Genomic DNA, 15,961 nt, shown 5'->3' with positions numbered 1-15,961 from the left:
ATGCAAGAAATGCGGAACTACATAGACAAGAACCTACAAAGGGGTTTCATTGAGCCAACCAATGAAATGGAGGGGGGAAATTCCTTTGAGCAGAGCAGTAGATAGGGGTAGAGTGACTTGGAAGATGACCAATGAGTGCAGGGGAGTAGGGAATGGAAAGGGAGGGTTTTGGGTCTGGAAGTCAGTGTTGGCTACGATGAGTTGTGCTTTGAATGTCATGCTTAATAAATGGGAATTTTCTTCTAGTTTGATGAAAACTTTCCCTTTGGCCAGGTGGGCTAGCATGTCTTTCATGAGGGGAAGGGGATATAAGTTGTGTATGCAAAAGACTTTGTTTGAAATGCAATTTATTTGAGACGACCTCGAAACTTGACAGGCTGGGTTATATTTTCCCACTTTCTGACCTGTTGCCTTAATGAGTACCTCAGATAAATTAGTTTAGCAGATTAACTTTATAAAGAACTAGACAATGGATGCTCTGCTGTGTCATCATTCCATAGTTATTTCATTTTCTGAACAGAGAAACAAAACAAGCACAGATGAGCAAAAAAGCAGTGGGAGTGACTTTTGATTTCCTGACAGCTTCCCTCTTGAGTTTCCTTATGGGAAGCTGGCAGACCACAGCAGAAATCTCCCTCTCCCTCCCTCCCTTCCTTCCCGCAAATACCTATTTGGCTTAAGGGAAGTTTGCAAGGAGAAAGTCAATGGGGGAGCCACCAGGAAGTTGTAAGTCAAAGCAGTGGTGGGTTTCTACCGGTTCGCCCTGGTTTGGAAGAACTGGTAGTGGCGATGGCAGGAGGCTCCGCCCACCCATCCAGATGTCCTCAGGGATGCTCTGCACATGTGCAGAAGGTTCTGTGCATGCGCAGAAGCACCGTTTGTGAGCAAAGTGAGCACATGCGCACGCTCCCAGTTCCGAAACAGTAGCAAAGGTAAGAGGAACCCACTACTGGTCCAAAGTTATCAGGCAGGTAAGTAGCTGTTGTTAGGGAGGAAAATTTTTTACAGAGGATAGAAGTGAGGATTCTACTTAGGTCATAAAGTGGCTGGAAGATCTCTCTGTGATTCTTTTTAAAGCTGAATATGATTATAGCAAGGATAAGCTGTTTTGAAGAAGAGAGATATGTTTCCTACATTTTGATTTTTACAGCAAAACCATATGGTAAAATTAATTGGTTGGGATCCAATTAATGCTATTTATGCAATATACAATATTGGTATAACTTAATTATATAAAATAAATATTAAAAAGTAGGTAGATTAGGCTAATGGTCTATGTGGTCCAATATTCTGTATCACTAGCAAAATTAGCATCAAGAAATTCACAGACACTGGCCTAGAGGTGGAGCTGTCGCCTCACAATCAGGAGGCTGTGAGTTTGATCCTAGGTAGCAGCAGATATTTCTCTCTTTGGGCACAATGAGTAATTATCTGCTGCGAACTCTGCATTGGCAACAGGAAGGGCAACTGGCCAGTAAACACTCAGCTCCATTGAATTGCCCTGACTCCACCCCGATGTAAGGGATTACAGGGTCATTAAAAGTCAAAAATGATATAAAATAAAGATTAAAAATCATAAATAACAACAGAGCAGTAGTAACAGCAACCCGTAAGCAGCTACTCCAGTATAATCTGTCTCATGCTCTGGTGCCTTCCTAAAAAACCTCACATTATAACAGGTCTTGAAAAGCTTAGTGATAATAGGAATAATGACAATATGCAGAGATAGGTTATTTCTGGAGAAAGGGCCATCACAAGAAGCCTGATTAATTAATGAGTATTAATCTTTCCAAACTATTTTAAAATGAAAGAATGATATGAATATCCCTATACTGAAGGTAGCAAATCTTTCTGTTGAATTGTATGAATTGTATAAAGGAGGGCAGAATTGCCTTCCCTTGGTCCTAAATCTCTTTGCACTTAGTTTTAATATTGTACCCAAAATTCTAATAGTGTGTGCGAGAGAAAAATTCTATACATATCTTTCATACTATGCATAATTTTACATACCCCAATGTCTTACCTTTCTGTTACTCCACACTCCAGATCTGCAGCCTCTCTCCTCATAGAAGAATTGCTGTAACTGGAATGGGACAACTCGCCACAGCCAACTCACCATGGTCAACTTGCCATGGCCAATTCAGCATGGCCAATTCAGCATGGGCAACTTACCATGGACAATTTACCATGAGATAACTCACTGCGGGACAATTCAACAATTCAATTTGATTATTTAAAATAATTTTTAAAATATTTAAATTTTTATCATTCATATTTCATTTTATTCCTCCTTTGGCATCCTTTCTTTAATGATTCTATTCCATTATTTCTTCAATATTAGTGTAACTCTTGTCCCACAGCAAGTTGTCCTGTGGCGAGTTGACTATGGTGAATTATTCTGTGGCTAGTTGGCCACAGTGAGTTGTCATAGATCTTAATCTTTTCAATTACTCTTTTAAAACCCTTTTCAAACTATGGTATGAGTTTTATAATAATCAGGGATATCTGCAGGAAGATCAATAGGGTCAAGATTGGAAGCCACCAGTAAGATTGGTTAAAGTTCCAATCTTTTTTTTAGTTGTATCACACATGATAAAAAGGGGCAAGGCATTGATCATGGAGTCACAACTGTTATTTTGATGTTTGATCCTCTTCTTTCCTATGGAGGCCCTAATAATGGCATTACTATAATGATTTTTTTTTATTTTCACATTCATTCTGAAAGTTTTGAAGATGTTTTCCCATTTCTCCTCCTCCTCCTCCTAACTGACTCCTTTTAACTTGCTTTGAGACCTAAAAGGTGCTTCAGATAGTGATATGGGTAGCATATAAATTTTATAAATAAATAAAATGAACTTCTTCCAGCAGCTGCACATTTAATATTTATACCAAATGACACTAAGATCCCTTTCCTACATTAGCTACTGCCATCTTCAGATCCCATTAATTAATAACAGAAAGAGACCCGAACACGCAGCATAGAGTTACTTGCTCAGAAGATGGGAAGCTGTTGTTACTTCTTGTTAAATTTACGTTATATGCTTGCTTTCAAGTTCTGGAACACACTGTTATTCTAATGGTATTTATAAAGATCCAAGGAACATCCCAGCTTGATGGCACATTATCAGTCACTCAAAATCTCCTACTAATCATGAGGGAACACAGTGTCTAACAGTAACTTTTAATAGTTTTCCTTAAGAATGTTCTGGGTGTTCTTTCGGTTTGACAGATGAAAGATGTACTTCTTCTGAAGTTAGCTCCCACATGGTTTTCATGGTTATAACTAGAAATGAAAGATTTTTTTAAGGAAATAAATTTACTAATATCCTTTATTCCTCCTTTACTTCCAGCATTTGCTGATATGTTTTGATTTTGCCTGATGACTTCCATCTCAGTTTAGAAAGTTACTGCGTTTTTTTGTGCAGCAAAGGTGGGCTGAAGTTAGCATCCTATAAATGCAATGTGTTTAGAAAGTATTCAGACACTCATCACTTTTGTTAATTTTGTTATGCTTCAGCCTGATCGTTGAAATTCATTTCTTTTTCTCATTAATCTACGCTTAGTACCCCATAATGACAAAGTGAAAACAGACTTTTAGAAATATCTATAAATTTATTTTTTTTAAAAAAACCTGAAATATCACATTGGCATAAGTATTCAGATTCTTCACGCAGTACTTTGTTGAAGCACCTTTGGCAGCAATTACAACCTTGAGTCTTTTTGGGTATGACACGACAACCTTTGCACAGCTGGATTGGGGGATTTTTCTGCCATTCTTCCTTGCAAATCCTCTCAAGCTCAGTCAGGTTGGATGGCGACTGTCGGTGGAAAGCCATTTTTAGGTTCCTCCAGAGATGTTCAATAGGGTTCAAGTCAGGGCTCTCGCTGGGCCACTCTAGGACAATCACAGAGTTGTCCCTAAGCAATTTCTGTGTTTTCTTGGCTGTGTGTTTAGGATTGTTATCATGATGGAAAGCGAAACTTGGGCCCAGTCTGAGTTCCTGAGCACTGTGGAACAGGCTTTCATTGCAGATATCCCTGTACTTTGCTCCATTCAGCTTTCCCTGAATCCTGACCAGTTTCTGCTGCTGAAAAACACCACGACAGCATGATGCTGCCACCACCATGCTTCACTGTTGGACTGGTATTGGGCAGATGATGAGCAGTGCCTAGTTTTCTCCAGACATAAAGTTTAGAATTAAGACCAAATAGTTCAATCTTGGTTTCATCAGACCAGAGAATCTTGTTCCTCACAGTCAGAGAGTCCTTCAGGTGCTTTTTTGCAAACTTCAAGACAGCTTTCATGTGTTTTGCACTAAGGAGAGGCTTCCATCTAGCCACTCTGCCATAAAGCCCAGATCGATGGAATACTGCAGTGATCATTGTCCTTCTGGAACTCTGTACCATCTCCACACAGGATCTCTGGACCTCAGTCAGAGTGACCATTGATTTTTGGTCCCCTCTCTTACTAAGGTCCTTCTTCTCCAATTGCCCAGTTTAACTGAGTTCTTGGAAGAGTCATGGTTATGCCAAACCATTTCCATGTAAGAATTATGGAGGTCACTGTGCTCTTACGAACCTTCAGTGCAGCAGAAACTTTATTGTAGACTTTCCCAAATTATTATGTTTTGCAATAATCTTGACTCTGAGCTCTGCAGGCAGTTCCTTCAATCTCATGGCTTTTACTCTGTTACAATATGCATTGCCAGCTGTGAGGTCTTCTATAGAGAGATGTGTGCCTTTCCAAATCACGTCTAATCAATTTAATTTACCACAGATGGACTCCAATCAAGGTGTAGAAACATGTCAGCAATGTTCAAGAGAAATGGGAGGCACCAGAGCTTTTAAATAAATTTACAGACATTTCTAAAATTCTGTTTTCACCACTAAACTAGCAGGAATAGCCAGTTCAGGATCCAAAAAGATCTCAACAGACTTGAACAATGGGCCCTATCCAACAACATGAAATTTAATTGAGAAAAGTGCAGTTTTATACTTAGGTAAGAAAAACCAAAGGTACAGATTAGGCAAAACCTGAGTAAAAAAAAAAAAAACTGGGAAAGGGACCTTAGAGTCCTAGAGGATGATCACCTAAATATGAGCCAGCAGTGTGTGGCAGCAGCCAAAAAAACTAATATAATCCTTGGTTGTATAAACAGAGGCATAGAATCAAAATCACCGCTTTATAAAGCCTTAGTAAGGCTACACCTGGAATACTGCATCTAATTTTGGTCACCACATTACAAAAAAAGATGTTGATTCTCTGGAAAAAGTGCAAAGAAGAGCAACCAAGATGCTTAAAGGCCTGGAGGCTAAAACATATGAAAAATGGTTGCAGGATTTGGACTTGGCTACCATAGAGAAAAGAAGGACTAGGGTGACATGATAGCGGTATTCCAGTATTTGATGGGCTCTCACAAAGAGGGGGGGTGTCAACTTTTTTACCAAAGCTCCAGAGGGGAAGACAAGAAACAATGGATGGAAACTAATCAAGGAGAGAAGCAACCTGGAACTAAGGAGATACTTCCTAACAGTGAGGACAATTAACCAGTGGAACAGCTTGCCGTCAGAAGTTATAAGTGCGTCATCATTGGAGGTTTTTAAGAAGTGACTGGACAGTCACTTGTCTGAAATGGTATAGAGTCTCCTGTTTGAGCAGGGGGCTGCACTAGAAGACCTCCACGGTCCATTCCAGCTGTATTCTGATTTGGGTACTGAGTGTAGATTAATGAAGAAAAAATGAATTTCAACAACTGTAGAATCAGGCTGCAGTGTAACAAATTTGACAAAAGTGGAGGTGGTCTGAATACTTTCCGAATGCACTGTATATATTTAATCTATAGATTATAGATAACATCCAAGATTTATAAGTAATTTCCATTTCAAACTTTTATTCAACATAAAGGAATTAGGAATGATGGCATGAGAACAGATAGAATGATAAGTCTAAGCCCATGGCTTCCATTAATTGATGTAACTCCTTTTTTTGAAACCAATCAAGCTTGTAGCCATCTTATGTGGTGTATTCATTTTTTCATCCATTTGATTGTTGGATAGTAATGTTGGATGGAAAACAAACAGGCAAACAAAGCCACAGAATGTTTAAAATGTCTTCAGAACTGTAGTAGAGATAGAAGATTTTCTAGTTTTCCAATGAAAAAGGAAGGAAGGGAAAGGGAAAAGGAAAGGAAAAATGTACCCTAAGGGGAACTGCAAAAGACACCTGACCTGAAAGCCAATATAATTTTTAATGTCACCAAATGCATGTATGTTGCTAACTACATAGGATAGTAATAACCTAGAGATCAGTGTAGTTCTCCATAAGAATATATGATATGTAGGTCATTGTGAAGGAGAAAAGGAAAAAAGTAACTACATGACTGAGATCCTCTTGCATTTTGATGATGTAACAAGTCTGTCTTTTGGCTAGCATGATTTTGGCTGGTTTTTTGCAACTGAAGAATAATTCCTACATACAGTATTTCTTAAGTACAAACCTGATATGGTGAGTTATCTGAACAGCAATTTTAAAATGAATGGTTGAAGAGGTCCATTATTTCTTCTGTTGTAGCTGCTGGCATAAAGATTACCAAGTCTCTGTATATCCCCACAAATGCCTTATTGTAAATGTTAGTATCACCAAACCATCAACCTAATATACAGCAAATCTTGTCCTAATTCCTACTATTATAGCATGATTATTGCACTTTAGCAGAAGATGCTACTGTATATGTCACAAGTGGGGATCCCATCTCAATTCTCCTCTCCCAATAACTGACCATTGCAAAATGCCATTCTTATATCCATTCCTGCTTTTCCCCTGAAAACCTTTAATTTCTCCATTAAGATACTGTAAATATGACTAGCCACATTAAGAAAGTGGAGGATATATTTGCATTTCAGTTGGAATTTATTTTTAGGGTAAAGTTCAATGATATATAAAATTGATCTTGTCCCAGCCATGCAGCACATGCTTTCATAATTCAACTTGATACTTTTATGTGATATGATTTTATTCATACTTTTATTTTTGTTCTGAAGTACATTTGAGTGCTCTGAATGTTTTGAATGTTACATTAACAGAATATTTTGTAATCACATTTCCATGTACATCACAATCCAGAAGAACTTAAAAGATTCTACTCAATTCTGTTCTAACTGTTCTGTTCTGTTCTGTTTTACTTTATTTTACCTTTTTAAATTTTAGATATTCTTTTTGAATATATATGATATAATTTTACTGGCAATGTCATTTCTTGCTCTTTCATTTATTTACCTTTTCTTGCCTTCAGTATGTTACAGAACACCATACATAGATTTAATTGTCTATAAATTTGAGTCTTTTGAGCTTTTGAGCTTTCTGAAATAATTGTTGGGAAAAAAGTGAATAGCAGATCTCATTCCCCAATTCCTCCAGACAATTGAAAATTTCTTATGAATTTGACACATTTGTTTTGCTAGGATTACATATTACCCAGAAATTTGATGCATGCTATTTGTCCTTTATCATAGACCTTTGCTCATAGTTCCAAAGTTTATTTTCATAAACCCACAGATTCCAAATACATTCATTCATTTCTTACCTGGCTGAACCAACATCAGCACGAAGAAGAATCTTACAAGATGGCGCATGGTCTTCATGTTTGAAAATTGTCTGAAAACTGTTAATTGAGATCACATCCCTTAATTCATGCTGCCCACTCACTAAAATCAGTTGAAAAAGAAATATCTGTTGAAGCTTCTAGAATTTAAACATTTAACTGGATGCAGATCCAGGTTATTGGTGAACAATTAACATTTCTGTGGATGGTTCACAGAATATTGTCTTGATAAAATGATATTAACTACATCTTTGCAGATGAACAGAAATCAAATGTCATGTCTTTTTTCCTCTAAAAATGCTTGATTTTATATTATGGAATGATTTAATGAAATAAAATATACTTATAAAAAGATTATTCTGTTAGAACTGAAGAAGCTTCTTGGACGAGAAGCGAAATTCTCTTCTCTTCAAGGAAATACAAAGTCCAGTTGCCTTTTGAAAAAGCACCTCTGGGACATTAGTCTGTTAGAAATCATAAATTGCTGACTGAATTTGCAATACTTACCAAAGAGATGGAATATTTATGCTACTTCAGTTTAGATTTCCTTAAACATTCATTCAGTGTTTTAAACTAATGAATAATTGACTTATTATATCACACTGATCTGAGTTATTCTGTACTCTGGCAAGATAACTCCTTATATGAGAGGAAGAGAACATGATGCTGACCTGAGATACTTCAGGTTTCTTAATTACCAAAATTGCTTTGAAAAGATTAAAGGGAACTAAAATTGTTTCTTGATTCTACAGATTTGAAAGACTTGTCAGCATTTAATCCCATTCTTCAAATTCCCTTCTAGAACATTTTCTAGTAGGTGGGGGGTTAGAGGGCTCTGTAAAAATGATTAGAAAATTAAAAAAATGATCACATATTCATATTTTAACCTTTACTTATTGTTTCCTTTCATTTCCATCTAGGATATACATTAAATATCTATTATTTCAATAGAATTATTTAAAAAAATGTAGCTAGTTAAATTAGTGCATTCATTTTAAAGACTCAGGCTTTCAAGGCATTAAGCTTTGTGAGTGTACATTTTTACTTCACAGACTGATGAGAATGCCGTCATATACACACTGGTAAAAGCAATAATAGATTGCCCTTGTTCAGTTAATTAAACATATCGTGTCATGATTGACCTAATAATAAATGTAATGGTCAATGAAGGGACAGACAAGGTGATATATGATGGAATGCAACTGGTAAAAAACTAAAAGCAAAGCTATATAAGATCTTGTTGGCAAATATCTACTTGAACACATTGCCATCAACACCTGCTGAGCATACCTGTCTTTTCATATTACCATGCATCAGTGGGCAAAGGAACAACTTTGTATGTATGTAAACTCAGGCTAACAAGGAAGGCAGGCTATCAAAATCCTATTCCCATGTGTCAGGGATCTGCAACCTTAAACACTCAAAGAACCATTTGGACCCCTTTCCCACAGAAAAGAAAACACCGGGAGCCACAAAACCCTTTCCGTGCCTGACTATTTCTTGAGCAGTCACAAAACTAGCATATGTAGTTGAATTAAAAGTTCTGTTTTCTTCTGGATTGGATTTATCCATGGTTGGCTTACCGGGGGTTGAAAAGCTCAATAAATTGCATGCCGGCTGATGTTGCACATTGGTGGCTGTGACGCAAAATTTGAGTGACAGAAGCCACAGCAAAGAGCCACATGCGGCTCCAGAGCTGCAGGTTGCTGACCCCTGCCATATGTATCTTTGTGGGGAGATCTGTGATAAGTTTGAACAAGTGACTTCAGATGTCTTGGACATTGGTCTTTGCACTGTATGCTGAACTTGTGCCCCTCTAGATTCAGTCACGGAAGAGAAAGCATCCAAGGAGGTGACCTGTGGTTGGTTCCATTTTGAGGAAAGGGATGGTGCCTTCATCATTCAAAAAGGCAATGATATACCTCTTCCCTAATCTCATCCACAGCTGTCCTTGGACCCAATGGTTTTAGATAATTAGTGCCTCATCTGCTACTTATTCTTTTTAGAGGGTATGCAGATGATTGTCATCTGCCATCTTATGCTTGCTGTGCTTCACTGTTATGCCATGGCAGACTGCCATGAACTCTGTGTGGGGGGGGCGGGGAGGAGGGATGAAGGGAGAAATTTAAAGTAGAGGCTGTATCAAGACTCTACCCCAAGGCCATCCATTTGGAAGAATGAGGGAGCTACATACCAAACTGCATTTGGACTGACTATTATGAAAACATTGCATGGACTTGATTGGTTATACTGGGCAATGAGGGACTTATTTTGGTGTGCGATTCTCAGTTCTCCATGCACTTGTTCACTTATAAACTATACCTTTCTCAACCAATGGAGCCAAGGATCATTTTCATTTAGAAGTTTAAATTGTGGAAAGTCCAACAATGATAGTCATATCAGGGAGCCCTAGAAAAGGTGGATGTTTAATCCTGTTTCAATTTCAGGCCAGGATTTATTAAGGAGACAATTTTGGTTGAACTTTTTGATAGTCTGTAGTGAAACAGGGATGGAGGTGATATCATTGTACTCATTGATCTCTCAGTAGTTTTTGATATTGGTATTTTTTTGGGGGGGGGTACACTACCTCTGGAGATTGGGAATTAATTTTTCTTTTGTCCTTCCATTGGGATTGGTTCAATTTAGTGTTGTTTGAGGGTTGCCTTGGACTCAACTCTTTCTTCCTTCTTACTCAACATATACATGAAACTACTGGATGAGATGATCCACTAATTTGCAGTTCAGCATCAGCATGCTGATGATATCCAATTATATCTTTCAGCCCCATGCTAACAAGCAAGGCTGTCAAGATTTTACCTATCTAGGCTTATCCAACCTGGGGGTTGGATAAGCCTAGATAGGGAGGAAGGGTGTCCAATTCAATCCTACTAAGTGGCTAGGTATTAAGGCCAAATTGTCCCAAGAATTTTCCATCCTTAACTTTAAGTGGGCTTGCCCTACCTATACATGGTGTGTATGTGTGCACAATCTGGAGGTCTTTCTGGATTCAGAGCTCTTGCTTGATGAACAAGTGACATCTGTGGCCAAGAAAGTCTTTGCACAGCTTCATTCCTGGATAAGGAGGCCCTTCAGACAGTTATGTATGCTCTATGATCTCACAATTAGATTACTGCAATGCATTCTTTATGAAGCTACCCTCAAAGACCACTCAAAAGGTTCAAGAAGTCCAGAATGCAATGGTGTGAGGAGTTATGGACATGCCATGGTACAGACATGGATATGTTATGGACATGCCTTGGATTAAGATGAGATGACCCTTGCTGAATTGTTAGTATGTGTTCTGAGTTGGTCTGACAGATTTACTATGATTTTTTAATTCCTTCTTTCTTTTCAAATATGGTTCTGTTGCCCAGTTTTGTTCTTGTTATGATTATGGATTTCCTGTCTGGCCGCTCTCAGAGGGTCAGATTAGGTAATCATGTCTCTTCAGCCATTATTCTTAACACTGTTACACCACAGGGTTGTGTATTGAGTCCCTTACTTTATACTCTTAATGTGCATGACTGCATTCCCACTCACGTTAGTAATACTATTACTAAATTTGCAGATGTTACAACAGTGGTGGGACTCAACTCTGGGGGAGGGGGGATGAGTCTGCCTATCAAGATGAGGTGGGCTGGTTGCTTTCATGGTGTGGAGACAATAACTTGGTTTTTAACACCAATAAGACCAAGGAGCTTATAGTGGGCTATAGAAGGAATAGATCAGAAATCCAGCCCTTGCTTATCAATTAAGATCGAGTGGAGCAAGTGGCCAGTTTTAAATTTCTGGGTGTTGTCATAAAAGAGGACCTGACCTGGGGCGCTCACATTGCAGCACTAGTCAAAAAGACCCAGCAGCGATTATACTACCTGAGATTTCTCAGGAAACAACAACTAAATGAAAAACTGCTGGTGACCTTCTACCGCTGCACCATAGAGAGTATTTTAACTTATTGCACTTGTGTATGGTTTGCCAATTGCACAGTAGCAGATAGGACAGCACTCCAGAGGGTTAACCTCATTGCCCAGAAAATCATTGGTGCCCCCTCCTCTTTATAGCTCCCACTGCTTTAAGAAAGTTCAAAACATTCTTAAGGATCCATCTCATCCTGGCACCCTTTTTTTGAACTTTTACCATCTAGCAAATGGTACAGGATAATAAAAACAAGCACCAATAGGCTGAAAAACAGCTTCTATTCCAGGGCAGTAACTATATTGAATTCTACTGTATAGTGCAGTACTAATGCAATATCAGGTTTTCAATGCAATTGTATAAAATGTGAATGATATGTGTTTGTGTTTTATTTTTATAGTTATAATGTACACTGAAGATGGCATTTAATTTCATTGTACGAAGTGCAATGATAATAAAGTAAACTTAACTTGTTATATTATTTTTATTCTGTTTGTTGTATTGTGAATCACTAAGAGTGGCTTTATAGGTGGAGATCACCAAACCAAATAAAATAAATACTGGTGTGTATGTGTAATGCTTTAGTTATTGTTATTCATAATGATTTTTGTATTTATTTAGTTTATGGCAATTATTTTTGTAGATTAACAACAATTCTCTGTGTTCTGTGTGTCTTGTGAGCATTTCATTATTACACAAGGTCCTGAATGTCTATGGAGATTCTCAGTCATCCAGATCATGGTTGTCCCAAAGATGCTTTTTCAAGAGGCAACTGGACTTTCTGGTTTTTCTTTGAAGATGTTTTGTTTCTCATCCAAGAAGCTTCTTGGATGAGAAGTGAAATGTCTTCAAAGAAAAATCAGAAAGTCCAGTTGCCTCTTGAAAAAGCACCTTTGGGATAAGGTCCTGAACTATCGTATCATTGTTGAAGGTTTGTGAGTTATCCTCCAATAATTTCCCACCACATGCTATTGACTGAGGCAATGCTATGCTTCAGCTGCAACTATCTAATCTCTGAACTAAGTGGAACACAAGGGAAATAGAAGATGTGTGCATCAGTGGGTTGCTTGAAGTTTGTTTATTGTGTTGGAAGCATCACAATTAAAATAAGGCACACTGTATGACATAAAATTTAAAATATAAACTGCAAGATTAAAATATGTACAGGTTAAACATATCTTGCCCAGAAACTAGGAACATTAATTGCAGGTATACCTATTTGCTGTTTCTGCATGTCACCACATTCACAAAGGGCAGAAGCCCCTGGATAGTCTCATGTTCAGAGTGTCTCTAGATCTTGTTGTATCTTTGCACAGCCTATTCATTGATTTCCATTCTTCCCAGCTTTCGCTAGACCCAGGTGCCAGCTCCTCCACTGGTTTCATTGGGTGTTAGTTCTTTGTAGCTTTCCCTAGGCCAACTCTGTTTTCAAAGTCTTCAAAGTCTTCCATTGACCTAAGGAAGCTTTTCCTGGATTTTAATCTCTGATGAGTTGGTTGAAGGCCATAGGTACTTTAAGTAAAAGTTAGATTCAGTGACATGTACCCTAGTGAACCATGGTTTCCTCCAATAAATCCAACCTTCTGCATTGACATGATATATTGAAACCATAAAGAAAGCAGTCACCTGCATTGTCATAGGCTAGTCATTTTATCAGTCAGCATTTTATGTGAACACAGCTATCTAGCTTTATTGTGTTTGTCAGAGGAAAGTTGTTTATACTTTTCACAAGAGCTGATTTTTTTTATTTCATTTCTTACCAAAAATCAAAGATAGTAATATAACCACTACAGTTCTGAATATAAAGGTTTAGTGTTAAATGCAGTGTCCCAATTTAGCATTAAGTCACAAAATTGCAACAGAAATCAACGTTCAAAATGGTTGTGGGTAACTAGAATGAAATTATGATATCAATCAATGGCAGTTCACCTATCTAGTACTGAGAACTGCCAATTTCCTATCAGATATTAGGTGATAGTAGGTGATTAATTGCTGTAAGAATCATAGCAATTCCTGCTTTGATATGCTTGATGGTATCCAATATCGCATGACACTGAATTGCTACTTCAGCATTTTGGCTGGAAGATAGTGATACTTAATTTAATTATCCATCAAATTATTCTAGTAGGAGACTATTCAAGCACAAAATCACCATCATGTAGGAGGAGAGATATTCAGTTATTGACATTTTAGCTCTAATGCACTTGTGCCTAATCCTAGAAATCATGTTAGCAGAGTAATTCTTTTTTTTACAGGAAGGAGAGAGATGAACACCTACAAATATGAAGATCCATGAGAATATTCACAGACAATCTTGATGCAAATAGCTTTCATACATGTACCCAGAAGACATAATTTAAAATAGATCCATACTTTTAGATCCACTGAGAACCCTGCCCGGATAATGCACTATCAAAACAAACAACACCTTGAAAATGCACTACCACATTTTCCAACATTATTTTGAAAAGGCCAAAGGCATAAGATACCAAAGCATTCCCCACCAGCCTTAAAACATGCAGCAGACGTCCGAATAGGATCAGAGAAACCTGTAGAAAAGATGTTAAATTCCAATAAGAATTAAAACAATTGTCTCATATAAAGAATCCATTCAGGCTTCTTTAAAGAGTAAACTGGTCCAGTATTTTTTTTTTTAACCATGTCTATGTAGAATATCCAAGAGACTTACAAATTGGTTGTAATATTAGTTATTTTACCACAAATGATATTGCCTCTGCATGTGACAGCTGTCCTTCTTGGTCTTTGTTTAATGTGAATATCCATTCACCAATTCCATTTTTAATCTGGTTTACGTGTCCCTTAATTCTAATACTTGCAAATAAAATTATATAGTCTTTCAATACTTCAAACCACTCAATGTCACATGAACATCTTACTTGAATCAAGCAGAAAAATCACCAACAAAAGGAGAACTAAGTGATGTCTGATGGTCTTCATAGGTGGAAATCAGGTACAAATTCTGTAATAACTAAAAGTATGCAGTTGATTTAATTTATGTTCCAGGGTGGCATTGCTGAAAGCACTTTTTTAATTAATACAATTTTTTAAAAGAAAAAGAAAAGAAATAAAAATCAATTAAACTGGTTGGTACTCTTAACTTCTTTATAGTTAATTGACTTTAACTTAATGCCTCCCCCCACCACCCCGGACATCATCAAATATGATCTGCACATGCACAGAAGTGAGCGAAGCAGTAGCAAAGGTAAGCAAACCCCACCCCTGATACATATACATATACATATACATATACATATACATATACATATACATATACATATACATATACATATACATATACATATACATATATATATACACATACACATACACATACACATACACATTATCTATCTATCTATCTATCTATCTATCTATCTATCTATCTATCCATCCATCTATCTATCTATCATCTATCTATCATCTATCTATCGTGTTTTTCTGTCGAAGCACCTGGTCTACCCCAATATGGGAGGGCAAATACCACTTCCCTTTTGCCTTTCAGCTCCAATCCAGGAGCCCTCAAGCAGTCACATTCATGACAAACCATTTTATACCAAATATATATTTGCTGATAAAGAAATAAAGGGAGACTAGTATAGATCTATTTCAAGCTATTTAGCTCTCATCAGCTAGCCATAACCTTTCTCGGATTCAAATACATATATTTTGTGTGTGTGTGTGTGTGTGTGTGTGTGTGTGTGTGTGTGTGTGTGTGTGTATAATATCTTTATTTTCCATTTTGGAGTGGCTATTGTGGTGCCACTTTTTTTGCACACTAGATCCCTGAGGAAATATATTAGAACTGGATTTATATGGAAGCCCAGTATGAAAAATTTAATCCTTCCATTCCATCACAGGTAAATGACAAACTAACCTGAATTGTCCTACTCTTCCTCAGTCTTTCACTTTCACCAAATGTGATCTGCCTTATGTACAAAAGTGGCTGTTATCTAAGTTATTTACCGAAAATATGGGAAGCCTCAACTGCTTCAACGTAGTTTCCTCCTTCCGCTTTTCAGGCTTTTAAATACCTGTTATTCTATATTCCTCTTTCATGGAACTATTTATAGTGAGTTAATCTTTCATTTTGATAGCCTGTCTGGATAGCTACATCATGTGATGCTCAGCTGACTCATCTCACATTTCTTAAACTATAATTTTAAATCTTTTTAGCATGTCAGATTTAAATACCAAGTCCCTGCATTCTTATCTTCCTATCTACAATTGTTTTAAAAGTAAAACAGTTTCCAACATTTTGTGCCTTCTGTCTACTTGTTATAATTTACTTTTGAGTCAGGATTAAATTTTAATATGTTTCCTTTTGAAGTCTCAGCATCTGTTATGTTTCCTCATTATGATCACTGCCAATACCGGTTATCTGTTATCATCATACATTTCCAGAAGACACTGCCTCCTACATTAAA

At 37.3% G+C, this 15,961-nt stretch overlaps 1 long non-coding RNA gene across 1 annotated transcript; it reads left to right on the top strand.

The window, feature by feature from the left end:
• Positions 1–10,796: 10,796 nt before the first annotated feature.
• Positions 10,797–14,124, top strand: LOC117671387 (uncharacterized). Its single transcript, XR_004592820.2, has 2 exons — positions 10,797–10,889; positions 13,772–14,124. It is a non-coding gene; the product is annotated as an uncharacterized LOC117671387 (long non-coding RNA).
• The last annotated feature ends 1,837 nt before the right edge of the window (positions 14,125–15,961 follow it).

This window comes from Pantherophis guttatus, chromosome 1 (assembly GCF_059756535.1).
Source record: "Pantherophis guttatus breed Tessera chromosome 1, ASM5975653v1, whole genome shotgun sequence".
In the NCBI taxonomy this organism is placed as follows: Eukaryota; Metazoa; Chordata; class Lepidosauria; order Squamata; family Colubridae; genus Pantherophis; species Pantherophis guttatus.
Note: the sequence above shows the minus strand (reverse complement) of the source record. Positions and strands in the feature narration are given on the sequence as shown.